This window comes from Loxodonta africana, chromosome 6 (assembly GCF_030014295.1).
Source record: "Loxodonta africana isolate mLoxAfr1 chromosome 6, mLoxAfr1.hap2, whole genome shotgun sequence".
NCBI lineage: Eukaryota > Metazoa > Chordata > Mammalia > Proboscidea > Elephantidae > Loxodonta > Loxodonta africana.
The window spans coordinates 113,037,318-113,064,498 of NC_087347.1; the positions used below are offsets into that span (position 1 = coordinate 113,037,318).

General features: G+C 42.6%; 1 long non-coding RNA gene across 4 annotated transcripts in view; it reads right to left on the minus strand.

Annotated features, from left to right (window-relative positions):
• Window positions 1-1,843: 1,843 nt before the first annotated feature.
• The window catches only part of LOC135231554 (uncharacterized), a 149,112-nt gene continuing 123,774 nt past the window's right edge, over window positions 1,844-27,181 (minus strand). The window contains exons 5-7 of one of the 4 annotated variants that reach the window (XR_010322335.1): window positions 24,914-25,907; window positions 16,452-24,746; window positions 1,844-13,699 (exon numbers count right to left, since the gene is read on the minus strand). This is a non-coding gene — a long non-coding RNA (uncharacterized LOC135231554). Of the gene's footprint in view, window positions 24,747-24,913; window positions 25,908-27,181 lie in introns of all 4 variants that reach the window. The other 3 variants (XR_010322336.1, XR_010322334.1, XR_010322333.1) reach the window with 3 other exon arrangements.

Below are 27,181 nucleotides of genomic sequence, written 5' to 3' on the forward strand. Positions count from 1 at the left end.
AGCTCCGAGACCAAGATTGATGACAAGAACCTTTCCCCAGAGCCAACAGAGAGAGAAAGCCTTCTCCTAGAGTTGATGGCCTGAATTTAGACTCCTAGCCTCCTGGACTGGGACAGAATAAATTTCTCTTTGTTAAAGCCACTTGCTTGTGGTATTTCTGTTATAGCAGCACTAGATAACTAAGACACTGGGCTAGGTCAGAAATAAACCAGAGTTTCCAAGGTATCTATATTTAACATGTAGAGGACGTCTAAGTCTGACATCATCACAGAACCAGTACTACTAGTGGTATTAGAGCTAGCCTTTAGGACAAGCCCGGGGCAACCTTGTGAAGATGTCTTTAGCATCCCTGGCCTCTTCTCACAAAGGCAACAGGTATCAGAGTGCTTCTGTTGCCATTTCATGAGTCAAATCATTTTCCCCAGCTGTCCTAAGACAATAAATACCCCAGTCCAGGATTTATCCTTCCCTTTCAGGCATTAAAATCATGCTGCAATGATGTCTCCTCGTCCCCAGTTCCTCAGGACCCACCATCACAAGACAGAGCTAAGCTAATCAATTAAGTTGTACTCAGATGTTAATGGGTGATCATGGGTTCACAATTTTTTTTTTTCATTAACAAGTTTGAATGAAACCAACCAACAAACCAGTTGTTGACAAATTAACTCCAACTCATGGCGGCCCCATGTGTTCAGAGTAGAACTGCGCTCCACAGGGTTTTCAATGGCTAATTTTTTTGGAAGTAGATTTCCAGGCTTTTCTTCTGGGGCACCTCTGGATAGGCTTGAATCTCCAACATTTTGGTTAGCAGCCAAGTACATTAACCATATGCACTACCAGATACTCCCTGAATTAAACCAAACCCATTGCTGTTGAGTCGATTCCGACTCATAGCGACCCTATAGGACAGATTAGAACTGCCCCATAGGGTTTCCAAGTAGCGCCTCATGGATTTGAATCTCCAATGTTTTGATTACCAGCTGTAGCTCTTAAACACTCACTACACCACCAGGGTTTCCTGAATTAAACCAGGCCCCTTTAAACCTCAAAGAAGCAGCCAGTAGTAATACCCCAGGCGGTGACATGGTGATTCAGTCCGGAAAATATTCGGAAAATATTCGAGAACAAAACACATCCCAAAAGCAGTTGTCCATTCCATCCACTTTCAGAGACCACCAACATCTTAACTGCCTTTTTATCTGCCATGAAATACCCCTGGTGCCTCAATCAGCCACAATTTGCAGTCAATTGAAGACAGCATGCATATTTTTAGAAACCCTTACAGTGACATACCACTGTTTATCTCTGAGACTCTGTCTTATGATAATCTACTTTCTGTCAAACAGTGGACTCACCGTGGGGGATGTCCCATTGGGGAAGGGCTTCATTAATTCACAATAGCTTTAATGGGCCAATCTTTAAACAGACCACCCATTGTGGAAGCCAAGTAATAGAACTAAGTCTGAGAGGCAAGTTTCTCTTTAACGTTGGGCTTCCTTTTCTGGCCTGAGACAGAACTGTGATGTGATTTTAACACAGCTTTTTGCAGCTCCAGATTTCTCTAGCAGTAAAACCAGCTTCGTGGCAATGTTTTTTCTCCTTCACCACCACTTCCCTAGCTTTGGGGATCTAATTCATTTAAATCTATCTGCAGACACGCTTGATGAGCTTCCTGCATTATTTATCCTGGAGTAAATTAGGAAAGCCATTATCAGCTCACCTTGTGTTTCTCAGCAAGTCTAACCATTGAGCACACTGATGTCCTGTTTAATCAAATAATTTATTTACACAAAATCGACATTTCTATTCATACTTCACAAAAAAAAAAAAAAAAGGCGGAGGAGGAAAGAAAAAACATCGTAAGTCTCTACTCCAATTTGGTACCTAGTTCACCACCATCGTCTCTCTTGACTTTGGGGAGTGGATACAGAATACAGGGAAGGTAGTGGAATACGTACTAACCTAGCTTTGCCTGGCATGGTGTGTGTGGCATGCACATGTGCAGAAGATAAGTAAAGACTCTGTCTCCCACCACACACCTTCCCTGCAGCATGATGTTCTACCAACCAAAACCAAACCAGTTGCAGTTGAGTTGATTCTGACTCATGATGACCCAATGCATTTCAGAGTAGAACTGCACTCCATAGAGTTTTCAATAGCTATGATCTTTCAGATGTAGATCTCCAGGCCCTTCTTCCAATGTGCCTCTGGATGGATTTGAACCGCCAACCTTTCAGTTAGTAGATGTACACTTAACTCTTCGTGCCACCCAGGGACTCCTGATGTTCAACCAGGTTCCCATAATTTACGCGAGTTTCCAAACAAAAGAGACCAATAGCCTGTTGAGGGAGGCCCTCCTCTCTGATTCCTTGGCTCTGTACATTCAACAACAAATATCAAATGCTTTTATGTGCCAAGGAGTGCACAGGTACATGTGAAGACAGTAGGCCACCAGCTGGGGAGAAGGGAACCAGATTCAGGTTCAGATTGCCAGATTCAATGCCAGGCAATCAACAAACATTATCTCCTTTAATTCCTGTGAGATACAATTTATTCTTCCCCATTTTACACAGGAGGAAACTGAGGGCCAGAGGAGTTAAGTAACCCACCCAAGGTAACACAGCTGACTGTGAAACCAGGCCCAGCACAGCCCAAAGCCATACTCTTCCTGTAATATCACAAATGTACCCCTAATCTGCTGACTACTAACTACAGGTCTTCCCCACCTGCCTTCATTCTTTATGTTTCCTTCTCATTCACAAACAGTCCAGACTTTACCTGCTTTTTTATCTTTTTTCCTTTTTTTAACTTTAAGATTAAGGCTACTCTCTCCCCAGATGACTTCCAAATTGACAATACTGTTAGCTTCACTCACCACGTTGGGTCAGATTTGGGGGAGTGTGGAGGGAATGATTTAATCAGTAAAGCATTTAATGTAATCCTACCACCCGGTACAGCTTCCGCCCCAAATGTGAGACATGAATCTTCAAACCAAGAGCTAAAAAACAAGTATGTGATCCCTAAAAGGAACAAATTCTGATAGCACAAACTCTTAAAAACATGAACTCTATTTCTTCCGTGGGGGTCTTCCCTTAAAATTGGACAGATGAAAAAACAAACAAATGAACAAATCAATCAATCACTCAGGGTCTGGAGGAAAGGAGGACCATAGACAAAGCATAATGTGTTCTTTCTTTGCCAGCACCCATCAAATCAACACTCCCCAGCTGTTCTGGGGTGTTGCTTGCTCTCCAATGCATTCACCCGTAAAAGCAATGACATTTGTTGATTACATCCATTTGGTTTTTAGAGGCCAAGGTGGATTGTATTCACCTTTCCTATTAGCTTAGAAATACCTCCCTGAATTCCCGTGGTAGGTTTTCCAAGCAGCAATAGGTTCTAATCAATCTTCCTGGCTTCATTTCTCAGAATCTCACAATCTCCTCAAGGAACATTTCAAACCTGATTTATCATCATTACCAGACCCTAAATATTCACCAGATTCTATATTATTTATTACACCTAGTTAATTTCCCTGTTCTGGTCTTATGGGTGGAATCACAGAGCATGTGAAAGATTGTCCCCTCTATATGTCATGAAGACTCCACCGTAGTGCTGAGTCACATTTAGAAGGAAGCATTTCACACACATACACGCACACACACACAGAATAGCTCTGAACAGTAGCTGAGCCCCTCCTTTTCTCTTAACATCTCTGCTCCCCACTTCCGGCACAGTCCCTGAACTAACGTGGGCAGCTGTAAGCAGGAGAAAGTTCACCTTCCTCCCTCCATCCGAGGAAAAGGCTCATCTCTGCTGCTGTAGTACAGGGCCTGGTAAGGGGCTGGGGCAGGAGAAAGTGATTCCAAGTTCAGTCCTTCTGTGCAGAAAGGTCCTGAAGTCTTATTTAATGAGGTGAGAGGTGGATACAGGCCACAGGGCCACCTCTCTGGGACAGAATGACACCCCCTCTGCCCCCAGTCTGACCGTTCCTGGAGAATAAATGCGGTCCCTGGGTGAAACAAATGGTTAATGTGCTCAGTTGCTAGTTGAAAGTTTAGAGGTTCGAGTCCACCCAGAGGCACCTTGGAAGAAAGGCCTGACAATCCAGTTCAGAAAAATCAGCCACTGAAAACCCTGTGGAGCACAGGCCTACTCTGGCACACATGGGATTGTCATGAGTTGGAATCAACTCGATGGAAACTAGAACTGGAAAGAGAACAAAGATCTCTCAGTGCTGAGCCTCAATTTTTGCTAATCAGAAGGAGACATGTAGAGCCCCACATCCCCATTCCTCCCCCAGGCCCCATTCCTCCCAACAGGCTAGCTATGGACCTCCAGTCTGTACCCCAGCCCCTCCCCATTCCTCCAAGGTCATTTCTCTCACGTGAGAGAAGTGGCACAGCCATGAGCACGCCAAACCGATCTTCCACCAACAGCCCCCAGTGATGACAGAAGGGGCTTCATTTGAATTTTCTTTGAGGAAACCTGCTCTAGCTCATCCAGGGTTCTGTGCTCCAGGAAGGCCTTTCCAAGTCCTGACTCTGCTCATGAAACATCTCTGGTGTGTGTTGTGGGTGGTAGCAGAAACATCCAAATCTAAAATTCCAGGAGACTAAAGATATGTTCTCTGTGGCTCCAGATGACAGATTTAAGACCAACAAGAGGAGTTGTTGCATGAGGGGTTTCTTCTCAATGCAAGAAAGAACTTTCAAGTACAGTCCCTTCCTCAGCAGGACAGGCTGTCTGTGGAACAGCTAAGCAGAGTTTAGGTGACAACCGTCAGGGATAGTGCATGAGAGGTGAGCCAGACGCCTGCTGAGACCTCTCCTATATGGTGGTGTGACTCTTAGAACACATTCTGCACCTGGGACAACTTCCGAGTTCATCTTATCTAGGAGTTGCAAATTAGCAACCCCATGCTGAATTCAGCCCAGGGAAGAATTTTGTTCACAGAGTACTGGCCCACACAAGTTTATTATTTCACCCAATATTTAACAACTGGAGAGATTTCACATACAAACCTTGACTGAGAGCCTCTATTTAATAAATAAATAAATAAATAAATAAAATTTGGAAGACCTAGCCACATAGGATCTGAGTTCAGCTTGAGGTAGAATAAAGGGCTGCCATCTTTACACGGGCATGTGCTCTGTGCTCAGCCCCAGTCCCCACCACACCCATTTCTCCCCAACACCCCAGCCTCACATTAAAATTGAGGTTTTGTTCTTTTGTATGTTTCATAGTTTTGTTCGCTTCTGTTTTGTTCTAAGCCCTCCTTATTCACATGCATTTTCCGTCTGGCCTCGGTGAGCCTGAGTTTTTGCCACTGATGATCAAGTGAAAACTGTAGATAAACCAGTTGAGGGCCAGAGAAGTTAAGTAACTGGTCCATGGTCACACAGCCAAATCAATGTCAAGTGAGGAGCACAACCCAGGCTTCCTTATGATCTAGCGCTCTTTCAACTTGACCACACTGCCAGTTCTGAGAACGTTATTTCTCTGGCCTAATTTGAATGTCCACATTCAGGGTGTGCAAATTCTACCTTTGCAGTTCCATTTAATATATCCTAGTGATCAAATTTCCACATTTTCCCTTAAAAAAATAAAACCACAAAAAAAATAACTCTTCCTTCAAGCTGGTTTTCCAAGTAACTAACACCAAAAGACCAAATATCCTTTTGTGTGTCCAGTACAAAAACTAACCTGATGAACACATACAATTTCAATCTTCCCTGCAAAATCAGGAATAGGCCGAAATCTTATTATTTCAGCCTCTGTATTGATAGTCTAAATCAATAGTGCAAAGAAGATTTCTGGAAGAAAGTTTAAAGTAACTGGCAGAACACCCTGGGGTTAAGGCGTCAGAGGCATTTCCAAAGAAAAGAATTAAATACAAAGAACTGATAAGCCCATTATAAATTATTTTTATCTATATAAGTTAGAGCCTTTACAAGACATCACTCTATATTCTAACTTGAGTTACTGCCTGCACTTGGAAGTAATGTAACTGCATATCTGTTAAGACCTTCTGTCATCACACCTATCACTGATTTAAGCTGCCTATGTTTCCAGTTAGTCAGAATGTGTAAAGCATGAGTAAACCAGAGGGAAGAATCGCTCCTTAAAGATTTCACTCAAGATGGGAGATGCCCTAGTTAGGACCAGGTTGACTCACAGTAACTACGTGTTAAGCAGAGCTGTGTTTTGCTCTCACTAAACACACATGCAACTTGAATGACGTGTTATCAGATACCTAGGTAGGAGGGGGTTGGACTTGGATAGGTCAAGTGAAGTGAAATTTAGGCTGAGCTTTTGAATGAGACTAAATTAAACTGAATAAGTTAAAAGTAAAAATTGCCTAGTCACTGGGGCCACAGATACTGGAATGTCAAACTACAAAGATGTGATTGAAGATTGCCATAACTGGCCATTCAACCAAGCACTCAAGTAGACAGACACATAGAAGCAGTAGCAGTCAACTTTAGCTGCTACCCAGAACCCATTCCTCCTCCTTCTTAACAAAACCCTTATTGTAGTTAGGTACCTAGGGTTGATAATCAGCAATACACACTGAACAGTCTTACTAGCTGTTTACAGCTTTACCTATCCTGATTATTGTTAGGTGTCATCGACTCGGTTCTGACTCATAGCGACCCTACGTACAACAGAATGTTGGCCGGTCCTGTGTTATCCTCATAAAATTATTGCTGAGTTTGAGCCCATTGTTGCAGCCACGGTGTCAATCCATCTCGCTGAGGTTCTTCCTCTTTTTCCTGACCCTCTATGTTACCAAGGCCGACGACCTTCTCCAGAGACTGGTACCTCCCAATAACACGTCCAAAGTACTTGAGAGGAAGTCTTGCAACCCTCTGTTCTAAGGAGAATTCTGGCAGTACTTCTTCCAAGATAGATGTTTGTTCTTCTGGCAGTCCATGACATATTCAATATTCTTCACTTATGCCATAATTCAAATGCATCAATTCTTCTTCAATCTTCCTTATTCATTGTCCAGCTTTTGCATGCATATAAAAATATCATAACTTGGGTCAGGCACACCTTAGTCTTCAAGGTGACATCTTTAGTCTTCAGCAATTTAAAGAGGTCTTTTGTAGCAGATTTGCCCAATACAATGCACCTTTTCATTTCTTGATTGCTGCTTCCATGGGTGTTGATTGTGGATTCAAGTAAAATGAAATCCTTGACAACTTCAATATTTTCTGTTTATCATGATGTTGCTCATTGGTCCAGTTGTGAGGATTTTTGTTTCCTTATGTTGAGGTACAATCCATACCTAAAGGTTGTAGTCTTTGATCTTCATCGGTAAGTGCTTCATGTCCTCTTCATTTTCAGCAAGGAAGGTTGTGTCATCTGCATAATGCAGGTTGTTAATGAGTCTTTCTCCAATCCTGATGCCCCGTTCTTCTTTATTCCTTAGTTTCTTTCTCAGTTTAGTTTCTCAGATTATTTGCTCAGTATACAGATTCAATAAGTATGGTGAAAGGATACAACCCTGATACACACCTTTCTTGACTTTAAATGACGCGGTATACCCTTGCTCTTTTCGAACAACTGCCTCTTGATCTATGTACAGGTTCCACAGGAGCACAATTGAGTGTTCTGGAATTTCCATTTTTTGCAATGTTATCCATAACTTCTTATGATCCACATAGTTAAATGCCTTTGCATTGTCAACAAAACACAGGTAGATATCTTTCTGGCATTCTCTGCTTTCAACTAAGATTCATCTGACATCAGCAATGATATCCCTTGTTCCACATCCTCTCCTGAATCCAGCTTGAATTTCTGGCATTTTCCTGTATATGTACTGCTGCAACCATTTTTGAGTTATCTTTAGCATAATTTTACTTGTGGTGTGATATTAACGATATTGTGCAATAATTTCTGCATTCTGTTGGATCACCTTTCTTTGGAATGGGCATGAATAACAGATCTCAGTACTGATATTACTGAATGAAGAAGTCCAAGCTGCACTGAAAGCACTGATGAAAAACAAGGTTCCAGGAATTGAAGGAATACCAATTGAGACATTTCAACAAACAAGTGCAAAGCTGGGCATGTTAACTCATCTTTGCCAAGAAATTTGAAAGACAGCTACCTGGCCAACTGACTGGAAGAGATCCATATCCGTGACCATTCCAAAGGAAGGTGATCCAACAGAATGTGGAAATTATCTATCCTGATTAGTCATGTCCAAACTGCTCCAGATGTTACATATTTAGAATTTTACTTCTCCCCTCCATGCTGTATGTACCAATCTGAACTACAGAAATTAGTCTTATTAGTATCAGCCAGTCAACATGAAGCATTCACGTTGTTGAATGCTATTGGTCCAGGGTTGAACCCACGACCTAAATTGGTCAAATCAGACTGAAGAGAAGGAATATTTTGACCCATGATTGAGAGAGAGATTTTTCTCTCTCCCACAGAACGAAGAATCCTGTTGCTTGGGCTGTAAATGGCAGCTCTCTTGAAACCCTGAGGGCAGCCAGCCTGGAGACTTGTTGAGAAACAGCAATAGCCCCCGGGATTAGGGTACTGTGCCTGGAGGCTTTTCTACCTCTGTCCTCCTTTACAAGAAACAGTAAATTTCCTCACTGTTTAAACTGTTTTCAGGCAGGATTTCTGTTCCTTACAGCCAAACACAAGCTAAATTTACACAAACCAATATGCTCAAAACAAATTAGGGAAGGCTTTCCAAGTGGAGTGACTGTCTTAACCCAGCCCTGTACAGATTTTTTAATCAGAGGAAATAGGGCAACTGTTTGGAGCTGCAAAGAAAGCTAAGAGTTTCAAATGCACCCATACTTGTGTCTGTGCACACACACTTGTAACAGGGTAAGGAAGGGGTGGGGTGAGGACAAGGTTCTAGAATGAGATAGACTTGAAGTCGGTCTCAGCTTTGACTCTTATAAACTCTGTGACCACAGGAAAGAGTCAATATCTATAAAATACAGAACTAACATCTAACTTACACTTTGCTCTGAAGATTCAGTGAAGTGCAATAGGCAAAATGCCTAGTGCACAAGACAGATGCTCGATAAAGAAAAGACAATTTTCCACATCCTTTCCCTACCTCCGTCTTCCACAAAGCCTTCCCAGACTCCTGCCCCAAAGCTCCAGACACTCCAATTGCTCCCATTTGTATTTCACCCATTTGCTTTCCTCCTACCCAGCTTTCCCTTTCCCTACCTCCGTCTTCCACAAAGCCTTCCCAGACACCTGCCCCAAAGCTCCAGACACTCCAATTGCTCCCATTTGTATTTCACCCATTTGATTTCCTCCCACCCAGCTCCACATGTTTAACTGTCTATCCCCATTATGTTTTGTGTGGTTGAGTACATGTTTTTCATTGATCATTTACTAGGTACTTAATCGATGGCACTAGTTTGTTTTTTTTTTTTTTTTACTATGTGTCATAGTTGTGGCTACTCAGCTTGATGACCACTAGGACCAATGGTGCCATGGGCTGTCTTTAACACTAGTGCAAAAGGTGCCTTTGGGGAGGTGTATTTGTTTGCCTTCTGGGTTTATGTAGGCAAGGCACTCGATGAAGAATACCCTTAATATTATTGTGGGGTCGTGATGAAGTAGATCACCAGGCCCTTCTTCCTAGTGTGTCTTAGTCTGGAAGCTCTGCTGATGAATCCTGTCCACCATGGTTGACCCTGCTGCTATTTGAAATACCAGTGGTGTAGCTTCCATCATCATAGCAACACGCAAGCCACCATAGCACAACAAACTGACAGACAGGTGGTGGTAAAGTAAACCAAAACCAAACCCATTGCTCTCTACCCCAGAGTAGAACTGCCAGACAGGGTTTCCAAGGAGCAGCTAGTGGATTCAAACTGCTGGCCTTTCAATCAGCAGCCAAATGTGTAACCACTACACCACCAGGGCTGGTAAAGTAGAGGGAAGTAAAGTAGAGGGCAGTAAAGTAGAGGGCCAAGGTAAATGAGGGAAACCCTCAAAGAGCTAGACTAACACAATGTCCACAACAATGGACTCAAACATACCAACAATGATAAAGAGGGTGCAGCGTTGTTGTGCTTGGGGTTGCTGTGAGGCAGAGCCAACTCAAGTGCAACTAACAGTAACTATGGGTCAAGTATTATGTAATTCTCATGACCATAATTACCCAATTACCTCAACTATAAAATGAGGTAAGATGTTCATTTTATAGTGGAAGAAATGAGGTTCCGAGAATGAAGTAAATTTGTCTGTGATTTATTTAGAAAGGTGAATTACAGAGGTAGAAATTCCAGGGCAAGGTGACCCCAAAGGCTGTGCTTTTAGCCACATCATTATGCGGCCCATCCAAGGATAAGTTTTTATACATGGCCGTGTGTCTATTCCAGTAGGTTGAGAGCTCTTCAAATGCAGAACCATTGTTTTTGGAGGGAAGGTAGGTAATGCAAGGGCTGGATGGCCACCTGTTCTAATCACTGACAACACACATTTTTGATGGCCCTTTGAGCAAGGCTTTTTTCAGGCCCTAGATACACAAAGAGGCATGAGGTGTTGTTCTTGCCTTCAAGAGGCCCAAAATCACAAGAGGAAACAGGAAAGCTGGCAATAGGGTTGAGAAGGGAGAATGTGAACATGTCGTGGGGTTGTTAAACAATGTCATACAACAATGTGTATACCAACTGTTTGATGAGAAACTAGTTTGTTCTGTAAACCTTCATCTAAAGTTCAATTAAAAAAAAAAAAAAAAGAGGCCCAAAATCAGATGCAGAAACAGGAGCTGACCATAGAAAGCAATATGACATAGCATATGTTATTTTCCTGAAAAGAAGCACTGAGCACAAAGGAAGAAGACCACCAAGAGGTGGGATGGGATGAGCAGAGGTGGATCAGGCATTGTCTACTCACAGAGCACAAGCGGAACCTTCTAGGGAAGGTCCTGTTGCATGGCGGGTGTGATGGAGCAGGCACTGGCAGCAGCATAGACAGAATGCAGGAGGGCAGCTAGCCAGCTGGTCTGGCATGAACAGAGCTCTCCTGTAGGAGACCAATAAGTTGGATTGATAATGAGAGGTAAAAAACCAGGCCGATGATTTTGAACTATCTCTTAGAGGTAGGATAACCAACCATCTTGGTTTGCCCAGCACTGAGGGGTTGGGATGGGAGACTCTGAGTGCTAAAATCAGGGAAGTCTGGGCTAACTGGGACCAACTGATAACCACCTTACAGGCAGATGGGGAAGGTTCTTGAGCAGGAAGACGGCATGTGTAAGAAATGATGGTTTTGGGTGATTGATTTCTCCAGCGGTGAAATGTTAAAGGCCCTGAGTCATGGTGGCCATCTGGTGAGTCAGGCTGTGTGTGTCACTGCGCCTCGTCACACTGTAGTTCTGGGTAGCTAGGTCAATATTCCAAAATTTCTGAATGATCTGCCTCCTTTGTTTTGAAGATCACAAACACGCAACACTTTGCTTCACAGATTATTTGAGATGGTAAGGTCCACTCTTTGCTTTTTTAAGGTCCACTCTTTGCTAAAGATGTATTCGAAGAAGATTGAGGAATTTGGCTCCAGAGACAGAAGGACTGAGTCCAAATTCTATCCCCACCAGTAACTAGAGGTGTGACCTGGTGCGTGGTACTTAATTTCCTTAAGCCTTAGTCTCCTCATCTGTAAAATGGAGATTAAAAATACCACCTAGTTCACACGGTCACTGGGAAAATTAAATGAGATTATGCATAAAGCACATTTAACAGGGTGCCTGGGATGTGTTCAACATTCAGTGAAGTAGCAGGTACTGCTATAATTGTGTTAGTTGTTTTTTGTTGTTAAGCATGGAAAAGAAGCAAGATTTACTCTTAGTGTTTAAAGGTCGACATCTTGAAACATTTCCACTGGTTGGATTTTCAGGTGACATAAACAAATAGCAGGAATATGTCACATAAATAGAAGTTGACCCTGGGTCCCTTAACTTGTGTAATGGCCATTCAGAGGCTTCTGGAAAAACAAATAGACTAGTGAAAAATGCGTGCATTGCCACTGGGTGCTATCCATCAGTGGGAGAGGCCTAACCCCAGATTTTATTTTCTATGTTAGGGGAAGGCCAAAAGAAGGGGCGGGGGTGGGAAATCCAATTAACAAAAGCGTAATTGATTTCAGAAGTCCATGGACATAGCCCAGTATTCTTTCTTTTTTCAAGGAAAGCTTTATCACTATCCAGCCTGGTTAACAACACAGAGAGCTAAAACATTTGTTTATAATTTAAAAAGATATGCTCCTCTTTTAAAGCCTTGGCAACAAAGTATAATCAAATCACGCTGTAGAATATTGACACTGGATGATCGCTGTAGTACTGAGCAAAATTTAAATGAGATGGTCAGCGAAGCACCTCTTGATTCACCCCTCAGTCCAAGGAGGCCTTTGAAAGGGGTGGAGTAAACACTGGCTCAGGACATTTTAAAACGCTGGAGCATATCTGGACCACAGCAATTCAGCCACTACTCTGACCATCAGGGGCATCTCCCAGGATCCCTCCGCACTCAGCCTCCATCCAGCCCACCCTGCTCCCCTTGGACTCAGACATGGGACAAGTCCTGGCTTTGCCACCGGCCAGTTTAAGTACCAGACTAGTGTTGTAAGTTGCCTTCGCATAGGCTCCAACTCATGCGACCCTATGTATAACAGAACACAGCGTTGCCTGGTCCTGCACCATCCTCACAATTGTTGCTTCTTTGAGCCCATTTTTGTGGCTATTGTGTCAATTCATCTCATTGAGGGTTGTCCTAATTTTCGATGACCCTCTACTTTACCAAATAGGATTGTTATAAATTGAATTGTGTTCCCCAAAAATGTATGTCAGCTTGGCTGGGCCATGATTCCCAGTACTGTGTGATTGTCCACCATTTTGTCACAGGATATGATTTTCCTATGTGTTGTAAATCCTACCTCTATGATGTTAATGAGGCAGGATTAGAGGCAGTTATGTTAAAGAGGCAGGACACAATCTACAGGATAGTTTTTATCTCGGAGTTAATCTCTTCTGAGATATAAAAGAGAGAAGTGAGCAGAAAGACAGTGGGACCTCCCACCACCAAAAGAGAAGGGCTGGAAGCAAGCGTGTCCTTTGGACCCAAGGTCCCTGTGCTGAGAAGCTCCCAGACCAGGGGAAGATTGATGACAAAGACCTTCCCCCAGAACTGACAGGGAAAGCCTTCCCCTGGAGCTGGTACCCTGAATTCGGACATCTAGCCCTCCAGACTGTGAGAAAATAAATTTCTCTTTGTTAAAGCCATCCGCTTGCAGTATTTCTGTTACAGCAGCACTATATAACTAAGGCAAAGATGTTCTTTTCTAGTAAATTGGTCTTTCCTGATGATGTGTCCAAAGTAAGCAAGATGAAGTCTCACCATTCTTGCTTCTAAAGGAGCATTGTGGCTGTACTTCCTCCAAGACTAATTTGTTCATTCTTCTGGAAGTCCATGGTATATTCAACATTCTTCACCAGTCTGGACCTCTCAAAAGCCTTGATTTTCTTAGCTTTAAAATGGGGGAGATAATATTTACCCCCAGAACTATTTAGAAGGTTAATAGAAAACACAGGCAAAGTCCCTGGTTGAGTGCCTGACACAGTGGTCATCCAATAATTGTTGTCCTCTCTGTTTTCTAAATCCCTTAGTCACCATGACTCTTCCAGACTGCCAACTTATGCTCTTTCCTAGAAAAGGAGAAGGTGTTGGTTTAAGGATTACAATGCCTGGTCATTTCATCAGTATACACTTTTCCATCCTAACAACAGGGTAAATTCCTTAAACCCAGAGATTGTTGATTATTTAATAAACACTTACATAGCATGTGTGTGCCAAGCTCAGCTCCAAGTGTTTTACAAGTATTGTTAAATCCCCACAACAACCCAGTAAGGTAGCTGGTATTATAATCCCCATTTTACAACAAGGAAACAGAAGCACAGACAGACTTAGTAACTGGCCCAAAGTAGTAGCTCATCAACTGCTGTGCTGAGATTTGAACTCATGGAGGTATGAGCTCATGCAGGCACAGAAGTTTAAAACACAGGGGGTGTGGTAGTTGAGACTCCTGGTGACCCTATGTGTGTCAGACTAGGACTGTCCTCCATGGGGTTTTCAATGGCTGATTTTTCAGAAGTAGATCTCCAGACCTCTCTTCTGTGGCACCTCTGGGTGGACCGAAACCTCCAACCGTTCCATTAGCAGCTGAGCATGTTCGTACCACCCAGGAACTCCTACATACACATATACATTTGCATATACAGGTAGTCCCCAGCTTAACATATATTCAAGATAGGACAGATTACATTTACAACCATCTGTTTTTTTGTTTTGGGTACATCTTATCGTTAGCAATATATGCTACGTACAATATTGCAGCACTTAATTTGCTGATGTTATCATTCTCAGATGTTCACTCGAAGATGTTCAGAGATCAGATTTATAAAGACACTGATTATAAAAGGCAATAATAATTAAAACTAAAAAAAAAAAAGAAGCATTTGACTTCTGTCAGAACCGACTTACAACAGAGTCGTGGGAACGAACCCCGTTGTAAGTCGGAGACTACCTGTACATATACATACAGAGAGGCAGAGAGGGACACCACCACCCAGAAACATTCCTGGCACCCGTCAGGCACATTTAACTGTGTTATTAATCAGCAAATGTTTAGTTCCACATTGAAGGTTTAGAAATCCAGACCTGTGCATAGAAAGTCACATAAAAACACATGACTTGCTACTGCAGCCCACATGGCCATAGCTCAGGCCGGCTCGGGCTCCTCCCTCTGGACCTGAACTCAGCATTAAGAGCTGCGCCTGACAAGGAACAACGTGGAGTCCTGACACTCTTTACAGCTTCGTCAAGTCCTTACTGGTTTACTCTGAAGTCAATGTGAACCACTTTCGTCAATGATTTAACTTTGAAACGAACATTTCTCCTACTCCTCTTTCCATCTTCCAAATTAGTTCAGCGGAAACATGTTCTGTTATATCAAGGCAAGCCACACACCAAAAAAGCCACGTGTTGTAGCTACTTCTCTGTGAGAGTCCACTCACTCTTATGTAATCGAATCACAACGCAGAAGTTTGGGACCTAAGGCTAATGGAAAATTGCAGCTGCCGTCCATAACCCCTCATTGCTTATTGCTGTTTTCACCAAAACAGCCTCATTTTCCCTTAATGACTGTTTATTATAAATAAATTATAAACTTGACTCTTAATATAATAAAGATTTATACTAGCGCAGAATCCTAATTTTTATCTGCGTCATAAATTAGAGAGCTTCAGAGATTGTGTTTAAGAGGAAGAGTTTTTCTGCTGCTGGTTACTATTCCTATAGAAGGCTCACTGGAAGAAATTGCTGTTTGAATTGAATTCAAATACACTTTGCCTCTCTGGAAACCCTGGTAGTCTAGTGGTTAAGAACTATGGTTGCTAACCAAAAGGTTGGCAGTTCGAATCCACCAGGTGCTCCCTGGAAACTCTGTGGGGCAGTTTTACTCTGTCCTACAGGGTCCCTATGAGTCGGAATCGACTTGACGGCAGTGGGGTTTTTGTTTTGTTTTTGTTTTTTGCCTCCCTAAGCACCATTTCTAGGTTCCTTCCTTTCTGATTAACCAGAATGTCTTCCTCTGTGTCATGGTGGGCAGGAAGCTCAGATGCAAGTCTTTACTCTTTATCCTTACAGCTGCATTATAGGTTATCGAACCTGTTTGGGAGCAGTGGTGGTTCAGTGCTAGAATTCTCAGCTTCCATGCGGGAGACCTGGGTTTGATTCCCGGCCAATGCGCCTCATGTGCAGCTGTCACCTATCTGTCAGCAGAGGCTTGTATGTCGCTATGATGCTGAACAGGTTTCAGAGGAGCTTCCAGGCTAAGACAGACTAGGAAGAAAGGCCTGCTGATCTACTTCCAAAATCAGCCAGTGAAAACCTTATGGATCACAACAGTCTGATGGGCAACCAATTATGGGAACGGCACAGGACCCGGCAGCATTTTATTCTGTTGTACATGAGTTTGCCGTGAGTCAGATGCCAGCTCAACAGCAGCTAACAACAAACCAAACCTGCTGCCATTGAGTTGACTCTGATGCATAGCGACCCTATAGGACGGAGCAGAACTGCCCCACAGGGTCTCCAAGGAGCAGCTGGCGGTTGTGAACTGCCGACTTTTGGTTAGCAACCACAGTGCCACCAGGGCTCCAACAACAAAACGTGTTGTTAACATCATTGTACACATCGAATCCTTTTTTGAAAAGTGAGAGTACAGTCAATAAATGTTGGTAAGCCTGTAGACCCAATTCTACCCTTAGATGAAGAGTCAGGTATTTTCCATGAAATAAACAACATTTGGCATTTCTTCTTCTACTCTTTTTTTCCATTTCAGCCACACTAGACCTAAATAATGTTTTAAAAAAGGATGATTTGGATATGTCCCATCACCTGACAGCTTCTGAAGCATCACCATGTTCTTTATAATTATTTTTAACTAATAGGCTCAACAGGCAGATATATTGGCTTATCTCCTCATGCCCAGATTCCTGAAAGACAAAACATAGCAATTACTGTTAAAGGAGAGAATTACAAAAATCATGCATCTTTAATGAAAGACACAGGAATAGAAATATTATTCTCTAGCTCAGCTGGTTCCCAGTTTGAGTCTCTCATGAGCCTGTCCTGCCGGTAATTCTGGGGGGAGTAGAAAGAGCCTTGGATTGAACACTCAGGATACCCGGGTTCTAGTCTTGAACCTATATTTAAGAGGCAGTATGACCTTGGGCAAGTCAATTATTCTTTTGGGATCTCAGTTTATCATTTGTAAAATTGGAGGGGTAGAATATATCATAATTAAGGCAGTTTGGCATAGCCGATAGGGTCCCTAGGTGGTGCAAATAGTTAACACACGTGGCTGCTAACTGAAAGGTTGGAGGTTCGAGCCCACTCAGAGAAACCTTGGAAGAAAGTCCTGGCAACCTACTTCTGAAAAATCAGTCAATGAAAACCCCATGGAGCATGGTTCTACTCTGACACACATGGGGTTACCATGAGTCAGAATCAACTTCATGGCAGTTGGCAACCAAAGGCAGGGTATAACACAGTGGTTAGGGTGTGGGTCCTGGAAAGCCCAGTTTCAAATCCCAGCTCCACTGCACACTACCCATGTGACCTTGGACAAGTTACCTAACTTTGTGCATCGGTTTTCCCAACTGTGAAACAGACAATAACAAACTTCGCTCAAAAACTCCTTTAAAAAAAAAAAAAGACTCCTTGTGAGGTTGAACCAAGTTAATATGGGTAAAGTGTTCAGAATACTGCCCAGCACAGAGGAAAGTCCTCTCCAAATGTAAACTATTATAATTACCCCCAAAATGCCTTAAGATTATAAAATTATTTGACCCTATGACTCTGATACCTCTCAAAAAATCTTTGTACTCATTTCTGGGACTTTACTATTGGGATAGAGAGTGAACACAGAGAAAATATTGAAACTGAAGAATCCTATTTTTCTTCTTTGTTAATACATTAATAGAGAGTTAGAAGTAACAGAAGTTTCTCAGGTATCAAACACAAATAAAATAACCCCACTGGTATGAAATGAACAATTTCACATGGTAAAATCCCTAAAGAGGTGAGAAAAAAGTGGCTTGTTTTGTCTTTCATGAGGAGATAACATTTACTGAGTACCTGTCATCTGTTGGGTGCTCCACAGCCTCATTTGATTAAACCCTCTGACATCACTATGAAGAAGTCATTTGTTGTTATTAGTTGCCATCGAGTCAGCTCCAACTCATGGCGATCCCATGTACAACAGAACTAACCATTGCCCGAACCTGTGCCATCTTTGTGATTGTTGGTATGCTCAAGTCCATTCTTGCAGCCACTGTGTATTTTGAGGGTCTTCCAACCCAGGGGCTCATCTTCCGGTACTATATCAGGCAATATTCTGTTGTGATCTATAGGGTTTTCATTGCTTAATTTTCAAAAGGAGATCACTAGGCCTCTCTTCCTAGTCTGTCTTGGTCTGGAAGCTCTGCTGAAACCTGTCCACCACGAGTGACCCTGTTAGTATTTGAAATTCCAGCATCATAGCAACACACAAGCTATGATAAACTTACAGACAGGTGGTGGATGAAGCAGTCATTATCATCCCCATTTTACAGATGAGGAAGTTGAGGCTCAACGAGGCTAATTACAGTCCCAAAGTAATATAGTTCTTCGAAAGTGGATTCGGATTGAACTCCAGCCTGACTGCAAAGCCTGTACCCCTTCCACACCACAAGACTGACTCCAGAGCACCGACATTCCTCACCTGGATGATTCCGGTTAGAGAAAGTTGGTCTTTATTAAGCAAATTATACTTTCCATAAACTAAAGGAATTTGCCCTTCAAAAGAAACCTGACATAAATTCTTGTATGAAGAAAAAAAAAATTATTCTGCAAAATATTGTATCACTTCCTAATTTCTTAATATCAGTAATAAGAAAGTAGGAACACTTGTTGAATTGAGGATTGAGGGGGATGGAAAGTTTAAAGGGAGTAGAAAGTTTACAGCGAGTGGCAAGTTTAAACAGAATTTGGAATCAGATGACCTGGGTTTCGGCCCTAGTTTTGACACTCACTAGCAGTTACAGTCTAGTTACTATCTCAGATTTCTCAGCTACAAAATGGAAATAAAGATGACTGCACAATATCCCTCATGAATCTATGAGGCTGGATGAAGTAAAGAATGAGAAAGTCCCCAATCTCTGAGATGCTAGTTGCAATTATTTGATTCCATCTTAACAGAGAAAATGTTTCCTGAGTGTCTTATAAGTCTGAACTCGCAGATACAATCTAAAATATCATCTCTTCTACAAATTCTCTCTTGACCCCTGCCATCACCAGGCACAGCTGAGAACTAACTCCTGTTCTATGACGTCGGTCTGCCTGTCCCACAGCCCCAGCATCTATGAGAGTTGACTGCAGGTCAGCCGCCCGCCACAAGGTGATGAGGTCCAGGACGCCAGGACCAGTTCATTCACTCTCTGCATCTCCTACATCTGGCACCGAGATGTACACACTAGGTTTTCAATAAGGGATTTCTGAATGCGTGGATGAATGTCTGAATTCCACTTATTTGTGCCTGGGTTCAGAGCCAGTTACATAATTTATGATGCCCAGTGCAAAATGACCACCACCCATCTGTCAGTTTGTCATACTGTGGTGGATTGCATGTTTCTGTGATGCTGAAAGCTATGCCATTGGTATTTCAATACCAGCAGGGTCACCCACGGTGGACAGGTTTCAGTGGAGCTTGCAGACTAAGACAAACTAGGAAGAAAGGCCTGGCAACCTACTTCTGAAAATTGGCCAGTAAAAACCTTATGAATCACAACAGAATATTGCCTTATATAGTGCTGGAAGATGAGCCTTCTAGGTAGAAACTCACTATACAATAGCCACAACAATGGACTCAAACAGATCAGCAATCATGAAGATGGTGCAGGACCAGGCAATGTTTCATGCTATTATACATAGGGCTGCCATGAGCCAAAGTCAACTCGATGGCAACTAACAATGACAACAAGTGTGAAATGAAAATTGGGGCCTTTTATTTAAATAGCTGCTACCTGTCTCTTGGATGTGGCATCGTGGTTAGGAGTTTAGCTGCTAACCAAAAGGCTGGCAGTTCAAATCCACCAGGTGCTCCTTAGAAACCCTATGAGGCAGTTCTACCCTGTCCTATAGGGTCGCTATGAGTCGGAATTGACTCAATGGCAATGGGTTTTGTTTTTTGGTGGGGGGTTACCTGTCTGTTAGTTTCTTGTACTGTGATGGCTTGTGTGCTGCTTTGATGCTGGAAGCTATGTCTCAAGTATTTCAAATACCAGTAGGGTCACCCAGGGTGGGCAGGTTTCAGTGGAGCTTCCAGACTAAGACAGATTAGGAAGAAAGGCCTGGCTACCTACTTTCAAAAATTAGTGAAAACCTAATGAATCGCAACGGAACATTATCCTACTCACTTATTTTGGACATGTCATCAGGAGGGATCAACCCCTGGAGGGAAGACATCATATCTGGTGAAGTAGAGGGCCAGCAAGGGTGAGGGAGACCCTCGGAGAAATGATTGGTACAATGGTCTCAATGATGGACTCAAACATGCCAGTGATTACGAGGATGTCGCAGGACCAGGCAACATGATGACAGCTATCTATTTCAAAAAAAAAAAAAAGCCCTTGCCATCAAGTCAATTCCGAAACACAGTGACCCTGCAGGACAGAGTAGAACTGCCCTACAGGGCTTCCAAGGCTATAATCTTTCCAGAAGCAGATGGCCACATCTTTCTCCCAAGGAGCTCACTGGTGGGTTCAACCTGCTGACTTTTCGGTTAGCAGCCAAGTGCTTAACCACTGTGCCACCAGGGCTCCATCTATCTACTTAAACAACAGGAAAAAGTGATATTAAAGGTGCTAAAGAGTAAAACTTTTTCATTTATTCTGTGGTTTCCCATTCATTCTTTCAACTTGTCGTAATGCTTTTAGTTATTTAATGCCATTCTAATTACAGGAAAATTAAAAATTTAAATAATTAGCATGAATTTTATTGGTCTTCTTTATATCTTATAATGCTAGTTTTAAAACCAAATATAAGGACACTATCGAACAGGTCCAATATCCGCAAAGCCAGCCCAGCTTGGGTACAGTCCTAACCAAATAAGGAATAAACGACAAAATTCAAGTATCTCCTGGCACCACGTTACATAACAGCAGCGAGCAAAGTCAAGGGAAGCTGCACAGCATGGGCAGAGGGCGTGGTGCATCAGCTTACTTCAGTTTGTAATAAAACCAAGCAAGCCTCTCGCTTAAGGGATTGCAAACCAAGTTTATTCCCATGGAAATGAAGTCCTTCAATTTTACATAAGCTGTCAGAGTAAGTGCCTATCTTCTTTGGGAGGAAAAAAAGAGAGGAAATATGCTATTGATATAAAGGATTATGTAGGGAGAAAACTGCTGATTTTTATTTACTCATATTCCATTCTACCTCCGTGCATGTAAGAGACCGGTAAGATGTTATATCATAATTATAAACTCCCCTCGCAGCTTGAGTATCAATGGTTCCTATTGTTCCAAGCCTTTTGCAAACCCACGAGCTCCAAGATTGCATCACACAGAAAAAGGAGCAGGCGCTAATTGCATTGCATATTTATACTTCCCTGGTTCCTACCATTATCCGCATAATTCCCCATGGGTTGTAATTAGCTCAATCACAGCTGGGGGGTAGAGGAGGCTGGGGATAAAAATGCAAGCAATTTCAAATAAATATGGGGCTCACTTGCTACCACCACAGAATTTGGCAAAATGCTAACCTTACCCAACTACCGTTTACCTCTAATTTCTGGAGAAACTGGATACCTTTTCTGTTGTGCTTCAATTTAATCAAGGATAATAGCTTCTTAAATAATACCAATCTAGGTGGTTTGCATTTTGGCATTTTTCTGGAATTGGAGGGGGGAAAAATCTATTTTGAATATAATTCTGCTTAGGTCTAAAGTGATAGCTCCGAAGACAGCGTCCACTAACACTTTGGTGCCCCCTCTCCCCTATTTGATAACCTGGATTACCCAGAATCCTTTTATTTCAGACCCATGCAGACTACAGTGAATGGTGCAGAGCTTTCCTGAAGGGTTCTACCCTGGGAAACTGAGCTTAATTACTCCAGGCACCCATCAGTGATTTAAAATTTAGAGAAATAAACCTTTTTTTTTTTTTTAAGTGAAAGCACATAAAGCATCTCCTAACATAAACAAGAGTGCTGTCAGAGCCTCTCCTTCTCCCCATCAACTCATTATTAATTCATCTGGCTTCAGAATCTGGGTTCTAATCAGCGTGGGCTCCTGCAGCTGCACTTACAATCAGCTCGATGCCAAAACAGCCTCGTACAATCACCCTCCTCCAATCTGCAGATGACCCTTAATGAAGAAAATCACTCCGAAGGCTAAGACCCACTTGGCAGTGTCTAATGGCTGGAACTCCGGGTTGACGCCAGCTTCCCGCTCCTTAGACAGCCAGGCTTCATCTTGGGGAAAAGTCAAGGAAAGCAGGGAGAAGGGAAACCCCAAAAGAGAGTTCCAGAGAGGGCCCACGGAGACAGCTCAGACCAGAAACCAAACCTGGCCACCCATGGACTGTGTTCAGTCCAAAAAGACATTTGGTTTTACTCCCTGTTATGGGTTGAATAAGGTTTCTGGGAGGCACAAACAGTTTACACTGGACTACGAAGCTAAAGGCTGGTGGTTCAAAACCACCCAGCAGCACCTTGGAACACAGGCCTGGTGATCTGCTTCCATAAAGATTACAGCCAAGAAAACCCTATGGAGCAGTTCTACTCTGTAACACATGGGGTTGCTATGAGTTGAAATTGCCCTGAGGGCAAGAGTTTTGGTTTGGTTTATGGGCTGAACTTTGTCCCCCTAAAAGTAGATGTTGAAGTCCTAACTTTTGTACCTGTGAATGTGTCCTAGTTTGGGGAAATAGGATTTTTCTTTGCAGATGTTATCTGTAATTTAAAGAAGTCATAGGGGATTAAGGTGGATGCTAATCCCTTCAAAGCGGTGAGAAATAAAAAGGGAAGAACACACTGAAACAGTCACACAGGGTGAAGAAGCCATGAGAAGACACATCTACAAGCAGCCATGGATTGCTGCCAGCCACTAGAAACTAGGGAGGAGGCACGGAGCAGTTTCTCTCTCAAAGCCTTCAAAAGGAATTACCATAGCCAATACCTGATTTGGGCTTGTAGCCTCCAGAACTCTGAGATAAGCTCTGTTCTTTAAAGCCATCTACTTTGTGGTATCTTGTCAGCTCAAGGAAACTAAGACATCCTGCTTCCAAAAATAAAGGTTTTCATTAGTGGCTAACATTTAATATTCGAAGTATTTAGATAAAACTCCAGGGTACCAACTTCTTTTGTAAAATTTTATATTCTCTGAACAGGGGGCCTGCCTTCTGGCATGTTAAAAATTGGTAAGTGCTAAGTGGAGGCAACCATCCTTAGACAGAAAACAGTCTCTTGGTTTACTGTTATCCCCATCCCATCAGGCTGGTTCATTCGTTTACCTGCCTGGCTCCTGTAGCCATTTGAGTTTGTTCTCCTGAATCCTAAGCCTAGGGTTCTCTAAGCCAGTCCTTTCTCCAAGCTTCTCCAGGTGGTGGTTGGGCTGGCCCAAAATGTCAGAGAGGTAAGCAGCTCAGAAAAAGAGAAAAGAAATAAAAGAGAAGCTTTATTATTTACTCAAAAGGCTTTGTTTCTATAAACTTACACAGAGGAGGGTTTGTTGTTGTTGTTAGCTGCTGTCGCATCAGCTTCAACTCGTAGTGACTTTATGTACAACAGAACAAAATGTTGCCCCATCCTGTGTCATCCTCATGATCCCTGGCATGTTCCAGTCCACCATTTTGGCTATCATGGCAATCCATCTCACCGAGGTTCTCCCTCGCCCTTGTTGGCCTTCTACTTCACCAAATATGATGTCTTCCTCCAGTGATTGATCCCTCCTGATGACGTGTACACAGCAAGTGACCTGGACAATGTTCTGTTCATGAGCCATAGGGTTTTCACTGGCTAATTTTCTGAAGTAGATCACCAGCCCTTTCTTCCTAGACTGCCTTAGTCTGGAAGCTCCACTGAAACCTGTCCACCATGGGTGACTCTGCTAGTATTTGAAATACCTGTGGCATAGCTTCCAGCATCACAGCAATACCCAAGCCATGACAGACGGATCGTGAGAAGAGGGATTAAGCATTCAACCATATTTATTGGGCACCCACCAAGTACCTGTTACTGTTTGAGGAGCAGGAGATACAACAATAATAATACCAGACCACTGCCCGTACTGAGCTTCCTTTCTCATGTGACTAAAATAGGCAATAATCAAATAAATAAATGTGCATTATACCTGGGAACCAGTAAGTGTTGTGAAGTGCTGATTGGTGAGATGAAAATAAATGTGAGAAGTCACAGATGGCTCTTATTCCCCTTTTCCAGTCAAAATTAGTAACCACTCCTCCCCCATACCACTTCCCCTCTTCAACCCATCCCCCACCCCCCCAGCTGTACAAAGAGATACAGTCAAGAGGCAGCTGGGTGGCACGAGTGGTTAAGCACTGAACTACTAACTGAGCGGTTGGCGGTTCAAACCCACCCAGAGGTGTCTTGGAAGACAGGCCTGCTTCCTAAATGTCACAACCTTGAAAACTCTACAGAGCAGTTCTACTCTGTACACATGGAGTCGTCATGAGTGGAAATCGACTCCATGACAACTAACAACAATGCAGTCAAAATTGGCTGGCACCTGCATATGGCCCAGGAAGGTTCTGAGGAGAGAACTACAGGAGAAATAATAAGAGCCAAGCCAGGGTGGTCTTTGGGCAGAAAAGCCTAAGGGCCCCTTGCTTAAAATGCTCCACCCAAGTCAAGAAACCTCCAGGCCTCTCAGAGCACCTTCCTTCAGAGGGCTCACAGCTTTTCTCTTTATTTCAGCTTCGCTCTCCTAAAATATTCATCATGGTTAATATTCCATGTGCTGTAATTCCCTAGGCATTCATTCACTCCATGTGTCTGCTTTTCCTCCCCTTGCATTACCTTACTTGTGGGTCCTTGGGAAAAAGTATACATAAGTAGGCACGAGGATCACTCAGCTGGCCCTCAGTCTCTGAGCTGTACCCTCTGGAATGTTCCATTCTTCTTTTAGGTGATCTGCTGTAAACAAGAGTTCATCAGTTCCTCTCCCTTGCTTTAAACTTGTGGTTTGGTCTCCAGTTTCGATCCCACCTCAATCCCAAGGGTTCGTCTTTGCCTGTTCCAGAATATTTCTTTTGATATTTCAGTTGATTTTGGTAAAATTCTGTCTCTGTATCTCTTCTTACCTTTTATAAGAGTTTGCTCAGAAGAATTAGGATCCATCCTGCTCCCATATGGACTCATTAATGTAGATGATAACATCTTCAAAGAAAGACCCTATTATCTAACAAGGTCATATTCACAGGTACAGGGGTTAAGACTTCAACATAGCTTTTGGGGGGACACAATTCAGTTGACAACAGTTCACCCTCTGGCTCCCTAAAATTCATGTCCTTCCTGCACACAAAATACTTTCATCCCATCTCAGCATCCCTGAAAGCCTTAACCCATTCCAGCCCCCAAAATCTCATCTTCTAAATCATCTAAATCAGGTACAGGTAAGACTCTGGGTATGATCCATCCTGGGGGCAAAATTCTTCTCTACCTGTGGGCCTGTGAAACCCAGAATACACGTTATCTGCTGCCAAAGTACAGTGGTGGGACCAACACAGGGTAAACATTCCCATTCCAAAGGGGAGAAACTAGAGAGAAAGAAGGGGCCACAAGCACCAAGAAAGTCTGAAACACAACAGGGCAATCTCATTAGGTTTCAATGCTTCAAATAGTCCTATGTTCTCCAGCACCATTCAAGAAAATTCAGACCCCTGATCTTGACCCCAGCTTGTAGTTTCTTTTTGTGTACCCCCGAATGCTCTCCTGGCTGTCCTGAGTCACTTGTGACTCTGCTCCAGGCCACACATTCCTTCCCCATGAAGTCATCTAGAGTTCTGCTTCATCACTTCTAGGCTTTCTGAAGCTACTAGAATGATTCTTCAAGCAACACGCAGAGTTAATGTTGTATGTTCCAATGCCATTCATAGACCATGAAAAGTATCTAAGATGCAGAGATGAAACCACTTGCCCTATAAAACACAGCAAGTGGGACAGACTGTCCAGGATCCAAAGTGTCTCCAATTCACACCTTTTTCTTTTCTTTTCTTTTTTAGTGGACTTCTGCCACCAACAGTCCTCTTCTCAGAGCCCTCTCAGAATCCAAGTAAAACCTAGGGATGGGTGGGTCTGGAAGGAAAGGGTAAGACAGAGGTTGAGGGTGAGAATTAAACCTTCATATTAAATAATCAACTTTGTAATGCAATTTTTGTACGTTTTAGATCATAACGTGAAGGCTCTTGCATATCCTTCTCAGCATTTTTATTGTTTGGTTTCAAATGGCATTGACATAGCAGCCACCCACACAGCCTCCCCAACTTCTCAAGAAATACAGAGACACCTTGACTTTCATGGGTTCAACCTCCAAGCAGTCTGTATGTTCACATCTCACATATTATCACTCCAAACCTCTTTTTGTAGGCCAACTTCTAACTTTCCACCAACAGCTAAGGAATGAGCAATACAAGCTCTCACGCAATGGTGTTACCTGAGAGCAAATTGTTCTGTTTCAATCCAGCAGTGTTTGTGCAATTATTTGGATGTTTGATTCTGTTTTGTCCTATTATTTTATAAAAATGAGTAGAAAACAGAAAAATGAAAGTGCTGATACAGTGATAAGCAGCATAGGTCATATAAACATAATACAGTTGAGACAAAGATGAAAATCATTAAGCAGCCTGAAGACAGAGCATCTTTCACCTTAATCACATTCTCATTGGGCTTAGGCAGGTCAATTCTGTGTTCAATTAATTGTGAAGGAAAGGAACACAATTAAAGAACATGTACCAAATGTTGGCAATAAATCATAAATGATTGTGTTTAAATAACTGAGGTGTAATTAGGGATTTTATAACCTTCTTAACTCTCTGAGAATGGAACTCCTACCTCCTTTATATCAAACAAGTCTATTGTCTGGCTTTCCAAGTTCAACCTTTGTACACATTTTCAAGAATGTTTTACGTATGAAAAGAGAGAACTGCTTGTACTTATGACAAAAAAAAAAAAGGTAAAAAACACTAAAGTCTAAGCTGATATCAGCCTAATGTCAATGGTTAAGATCTCAGGCTGCTAACCAAAAGGCTGGCAATTTGAATCCACCAGCTGCTTTTTGGAAACCCTCTGCGGCAGTTCTACTCTGTCCTATAGGGTTGCTATGAGTAGGAATCAACTCAACCGCAATGGGTTTGGTTTCATATAAAGCAAATACCATCACCCATCTGTCAGTTTATCATACCGTGGTGGCTTGTGAGTTGCTGTGATGCTGGAAGCTTTGTCACCAGAATTTCAAATATCAGCAGGGTCACTCATGGTGGACAGATTTCAGCAGAGCTTCCAGATTAAGACAGACTAGAAAGAAAGGCCTGGAGTTCTACTTCTGAAAATTAGCCAATGGAAAACTTATG